Source organism: Dromiciops gliroides, chromosome 1, assembly GCF_019393635.1.
Source record: "Dromiciops gliroides isolate mDroGli1 chromosome 1, mDroGli1.pri, whole genome shotgun sequence".
NCBI lineage: Eukaryota > Metazoa > Chordata > Mammalia > Microbiotheria > Microbiotheriidae > Dromiciops > Dromiciops gliroides.
Window position 1 is genome coordinate 546,639,223 of NC_057861.1, and position 6,435 is coordinate 546,645,657.

A 6,435-nucleotide genomic window follows, 5' to 3' on the forward strand; every position below is an offset into this window, starting at 1 on the left:
TTTCCTTTAAAAAAAAGATACTGGGGGCAGCTAGGTGGCGCAGTGGATAGAGCACTGAACCTGGATTCAGGAGTACCTGAGTTCAAATTCGGCCTCAGACACTTGACACTTACTAGCTGTGTGACCCTGGGCAAGTCACTTAACCCCAATTGCCTCACCAAAAAACAAAACAAAAAAAAAGATACTGGAATAGTTTACCATTTCTTTCTCCAGCTCATTTTGGTTTTTGGGAGTTTTTTTTGGTTTTTGGTTTTTGCAGGGCAATGGGGGTTAAGTGACTTGCCCAGGGTCACACAGCTAGTAAGTGTCAAGTGTCTGAGGCTGGATTTGAACTCAGGTACTCCTGAATCCTGGGCCGGTGCTTTATCCACTGCGCCACCTAGCTGCCCCTCTCCAGCTCATTTTATAGATGAGGAACTGAGGCAAACAGCCAAGTGCCCTGCCCAGGGTCACACAGCTAGTAAGTATCAGAGAATAGATTTGAACTCAGAAAGATGAGTCCTCCTAACTCCAGGTCCACCGCTGTAGCCTACTGTGCCACCTAGCTGTACAGATATACTATCTTCTGAGCTCAAATATCCACAAGCCTCTCTAGCTTTGATATACTGTCTACTAATGGCCCAGAGGCTTCTATAAGCAGGTTATAGACGCCTACCCCATGACAAGACTAGAGTAGAACTTTAGCAGAGGATTATATGAAAGAAAAAGCAATAATTACTTTTGGTGGGCTTTTCTCCCTCATCTTTGGCACCAATCCCTCTGTCGAATAGGTTGGGAATTAACTTTTCCTTGCCTTCACAGTCATGGTGCCTCCAGCATTGATCTTACTTGTTTTATTTAGAATTTTATTTTCCCAAATTACATGCAAAAACAAATTTTGATGTCAATTTTTTAAAACTTCGTGTTCCAAGGGCAGCTAGATGGCGCAGTGGATAGAGCACCGGCCCTGGAGTCAGGAGTACCTGAGTTCAAATCCAGCCTCAGACCCTTGACACTTACTAGCTGTGTGACCCTGGGCAAATCACTTAACCCCAATTGCCTCACAAAAACAAAACAAAAAAACCTTCGTGTTCCAAATTTTCTTCCCTCCCCCAAGAACTCAAGCAATTCAATATAAGTTATACATGAGTAGTCATGTAAAACATTTCCATGTTAGCCAGGTTGTGTAAGAAAATAGACAAAAACAAAACTCCAGATAAAGGAACTAAAAAATCTCACTTGTTTTAATCCAGCTGCTTTTTCCTATTTTTTCTCTTTATTTCTATTTCTTCCTCCTGTAAGCACATCCAGTACTATAAGGGCAGAATCCAAGTGTGGTGGCTCAGCTGTCATTGATGGTAAAAGCAATATATTATAAAAATATTTGCAGATTGTTTTCATTTCTATTTGTTGCCCTTCCGTTTTCATCCTTAAGTGCCCACAGATACCTCTGCCATTGTGATAGAAATTAAAGTTCCCTAATGGATGGTGAGACCCTCTGGAGGTTCCTGTTTCTGGAACATATTCTGCTTGCGTCAAGCCCCCACAACATTAATTACAAAGCTTCCCAGAAGACATCCAGAATTCCTCACACATTTGGTCTAACCCTTCCACACAGGAAAAAACCCAAGTGAATGGAGAATGAACATGTGTCTGTATGTCTGTGTATAACAGTGCCTGGCACTTAGTAAGTACTTAATGTTTATTGTTTACTGACCAGAACTGAACAAGTTAGGTCAACAATTAGAAGAGAAGGCTAAATCACCTCCAAGAAATCACAAAGCTCCTCTCCCACCAACAAAGGCCCATGTTTTTTGTACCAATCCTTTATGACTGTGAGGCATAGGACCCAACAATCTCTGGAAAAGAGAAAATTTGTATTACATAAAGGACTATAGACAAGTGTGTGGTGAGTGTGCACACAGGGCAACATAACACAAAACTGAAGAAGCAGAATCCAGGATGTTATAAGTGAAGTGTTTGATCTGAGAGAACACATCACTGGTCTGATGTCAGGAGAAATCAAAGACCCTCCAGCAGATTATGGGAGGACAAGGGCAAAAGTCTGGATAGGTTTTGATGATTGGAGGGAACATCTAAATTGAAATCATAATGAGCAGACATCCTAGGCCTAGGCTCAGAGGTTTGTCCAGTTATATTCCCTCAAAGCCTCCCCTTGACATGAGGTGGGAAAACAGATTTAGCCTATCAGTTGCCCTTCTTAATAAGAATGATGATGAGGGGCAGCTAGGTGGCACAGTGGATAGAGCACCAGCCCTGGATTCAGGAGGACCTAATTTCAAATCCAGCCTCAGACACTTAACAATTACTAGCTGTGTGACCCTGGGCAAGTCACTTAACCCCAACTGCTTCACCAAAAAAAAAATGATGGTTAATATTCTATATTACCTACTATGTGGCAGGCACTGTGCTAAACACTTTGCAGCAATCTCATTTGATCCTCAAAATAACCCTGGGAGGTCAGTGCTATTGTCTCCATTTTATGGATAAGGAAACTTAGCCAAAGATAAATGGCTTGGCCAAGGTCACATAAGCTACTAAGTGTGTGAGACTGAATTTGAACTCAGGTCTTCCTGATTCCAGGCACAGTGTTCTCACCTGACTGCCTTCTTGGTTCAAGGTTGAGCCCTCTGTAATCTATAAGATCCTGGTCCCTGCTGGCATTTCACATGCAAATAAATCTACTCAGTTTTATATCTTTTAAGAAGTAACCCACATGTACAAAAATATTTATAGCTGCTCTTTACATGGTGGCAAGGAATTGGAAGTTGAGGGGGTGCCCATCAATTGCGGAATGGCTGGACAAGTTGTGGTATATGAATACAATGGAATACTATTGTGCTGTAAGAAATGATGAGCAGGAGGAGTTCAGAGAAACCTGGAGGGTCTTGAGTGAGCTGATGTTGAGTGAGATGAGCAGAACCAGAAGAACATTGTACACAGTATCATCAACATTGAGTGTTGATCTACTGTGATGGACTATATTCTTCTCACCAATGCAATGGCACAGAAGAGTTCCAGGGAACTTGTGATGGAAGAGGATCTCCAAATCCAAGAAAAAAAAAAAAAGAACTGCGGAGTATAGATGCTGAATGAACCATACTATTTCTTTTGTTTTTGATGCTGTTGTTTTTTTCTATTTTGAGGTTTTTCATCATTGCTCTGATTTTTTCTCTTATAACTTGACTAATACAGAAATATGTTTAATGTTATTATATGTATATATGTATGTATGTATATATATATATATATATAATGTAAAACCTATATCAGATTACCTGCTGTCTAGGGGAGGGGGGGAGGGAGGGGAGGGAGGGAGAAAAATCTGAAATTTAAAGCTTGTATAAACAAAAGTTGAGAACTATCTTTACATGTAACAGAAAAAAAATACTTTATTAATTTAAAAAAAAAGTATAGAATATTCAGACTACTTGTGAAGATGCAGCTCAAGTAGGCTTAGAGTTATATCTCTCTCTAGCTTGAATGATTATTGTTTGTCCTTGACAGATGTCATGAATCATGACAGATGTCATGACTTGCACTGAATTGGATTTGTGAGAAAAGACTGGGGGGCGGAGCCAAGGTGGCAGAGGAAAGGCAGTGAGCTCCCGAACTTGTGACACGATCGCTCCAAAAAACATCCAAATAATGCCATAGGAAAATGCCCGGAGCAGCAAAACTCACAGAAGAATGTGCTGAAATAATCTTCTAACCAAGAACAGCTTGGAAGGTCAGAAGGAGGGAGCTGCTGTGCTTATACAGGAGTTGAGCCCAACCCCACAGTCACCCTGACACAGATCCAGTCCCAGGAAGGCCTCACCAGAGAAGCAGACCCCCAGAGCCTCTGAATCAGCTGAAGCACCAGTGTCTGGAACTAAGTTCACAGTCTGGTGAGTGGGCTGAGCCCTGGGCAGGGGGGAGACTACAGGGGTCTATGCTGATACTGAGGCAGAACTTGGATTTTACACCCCTGCTGAGAACCAGGAGGTAGGCTCGAGTAGCAGTAGCTCAGGTGGAGATGGGGCACAGGCTCGTTGGAGCTAACAACCACAACACACAAAGCTGGTTGATTAGCAAGTTGGTCTGGGGTCATCTAGGACCAGGAAACAGGCCAGGTGTAATGATTGGAATAATGCCACCTGCTGGATACTTACTGTAGAAGAGTTCTGCCCATGAAGGGAAGGTCTTTGAGGGCAAGACCAGGAGTCAGGAAGTGACGCGGACTAGTGGGAGGAGGAAGGAAGAGACGGGCGCTCGGTCTCACTCTCTTTCCTCTGGACTCTGGCGGAGAAGGGAGCTAGAAATGTGCTCTCCCTTTAATAGATAGGAATCTAGGCCTTTTTCTCTCTCTTTACCAAATTCTTATTCTCCTTAATAAATGCTTAAAAGTCTAACTCTTGCTAAAGCTTATAATTTATTGGCGACCACTCATTAGATATTTTAGACAGTTTAGCTAGAATTTTAACCCTTAACAGATGGCTGACCACGAAGAGGAAAGCTGAACCTCACTTCTGATCTTCCGGTTGGGTAAGAAATTTCCCCTACCCTTTAAACTGCTAAGTACTGGCGCACTGGCTGTGTTTTCCCTTTAAGTTTTTTCAAATGGACCTTTTAAACTCCCTAATTACCCTATTTTTGATTTTAGTCTGTTTAACCAGACAAATGGGAGATAAGATCATGTTAATGCTTTGTTTTTGTGGATTTTCTATTTTTCTTTTTATTTTTGTTAAAAGAGCCAGCAACTTACTCACACAAGGAAATATCTCTCCCTCTCCCAACCATGCTTTTTCAGAGAAACCTGAAGAGATTCCCGCAGCTTTTCCCAGTTCTAACAGTAATTGTTGCTTTAATTTTGCATGCCTGGAGGCAATGACCCACCCTCTAGAAGCTTTTAATCCCCTAACTCCTGGAGGCAAAGTGGGGGAAGAGGAATCCAGGCCTGAGTTCAAAATCAAGTCTGATTCAAATTGCGCTGGTCCCTCCCCTCCTCTCCAAACCCCACCCTCTACTCCTCCCATGGCCAAGCCCATTGCTTCCCCTGCCTGGGAAGTCCAGAGAATTGATGCGCATGCTCAACTTTCTCTAACTACATTTGCAGCTTCAGGCTCAGCCCTTCCCTGGCCTGGCTGTGCTTTTGAGACAATCTTAGAAAACTCTTTAAATTCCAGATATGCTCGTTTTGTTCATAATTTTGCTAACCTGCTTTTGTCTTTAATTAGTAATCTTATAAAGCATTTGTATGGTGAAAAGCCCGACAGACAATATAGAGGGGTTAAAGAAGAAAAACTTAAGCTGAATAAGAATGACAATCAACATAGTTCAAGACTCTGCTTCTTTTGCCATGGAAGGGTATATATTTTACAGAAATGTAGAAGTAAGCAGCAAGGTATTGATATGAGTATTGGGGATTTTAGATATCGGAATCAAAAGTGTTCTGAATTCATTCAGAGTATTAATGTCAGTTCAGAGGTTACATAGGACTTCTATGCTATTACATATACATTTTGAAATTAATGGTATGGGTTTATTTTCGTAGAGATTTTCCTGCTTTTGAGATTGTGTTTTATACTTAGTTTTTAAAACAAGGAGAATATTTGTAAAAGCTTTTTATAGTCATGTGATCAGGTTTATATTTTATAATACTCTTGTTAATATTAAATTCATATTCATTTAGATTTCCCTAGTTTGAATTTCATTGTCTTTTATTATTCCACGTGTATTTTCTTCTATTCATTCATCTATCTAATTTTGAAACATGGTTTTGATTTCATAATACAATGTTAATTCTAGGAGTATTGTGCTCCCATATTCTGAGTTGTTTGTTTTTGTTATTTTTTTTTCCTCAACTGATTATTTGATCAAACTCTTTAAAGCATTTCCCTGGCAAATTGGTTGCCATGGCAAGTGTAAATTGATTCTAGAAGTATTATTTTTGATAAGCATACTCCCAAAAAAAAAAAAAGAGGGGAACATTTGTAAAAGTTTTCTTTTTTCAAAAAAAAAAAGTTCTTTGAGATTCTGTTGTGCTTTAACTTGTATTTAAGTATGTTCTGATTTTTCACAAAAGTAATTGTATACTAAGTAAAAAAAGGGTATTATTTGAAATTGTTGCATAATTATATATTATATTTTGAGTCAAGATGTATTCACATTTTTTGCAATCATTTATTATCCTCAATTTTAAATCCATATGAGACTTGGATTATGGGAACTTATCATTTAAGACATTAATTGCCTTTATTCTGAGTTATCAGATGCCAGTTGGCCAAGATGCCATCCAATCACAAGAGGAATACATGCAAGAGCAGACACTGAACTGTCACATGAGGGGAGACATGCATGAAGTCAAGGTATGGCCGAGGGAACGGCTTTTGACAAATGTTGAGGTTGGGTTCTCTTGGTTTAATATTTTATTCTCTTTTTCCCCACAATATT